General features: G+C 49.1%; 1 protein-coding gene across 1 annotated transcript in view; it reads right to left on the bottom strand.

Moving 5' to 3' along the window:
* The window catches only part of EMH_0012900 (protein phosphatase 2C, putative), a gene marked incomplete at both ends in the record, with an annotated part of 8,683 nt that overhangs the window by 4,538 nt on the left and 3,931 nt on the right, over positions 1–214 (bottom strand).

Raw genomic sequence — 214 nt, forward strand, 5'->3', positions numbered from 1 at the left:
TCCACATGGCCAGAAACAAACCCGTGTCGCCGATGCTAACCCTAAACCACAAACCCTCGTAAACCCTCGTAAACCCTCGTAAACCCTAGGAAACCCTCGTAAACCCTAGGAAGCAATAGGAAGCAATAGGAAACACGAAAATGGAAACACAATACACCGCGACATTGCCAGGAACAAACCCCGGTCTCCGATGCTCACAATAAACCACAAACCC

The sequence above is a fragment of the Eimeria mitis genome, genomic scaffold (genome assembly GCF_000499745.2).
Source record: "Eimeria mitis Houghton genomic scaffold, Emh_scaff454, whole genome shotgun sequence".
Classification (NCBI taxonomy): domain Eukaryota; phylum Apicomplexa; class Conoidasida; order Eucoccidiorida; family Eimeriidae; genus Eimeria; species Eimeria mitis.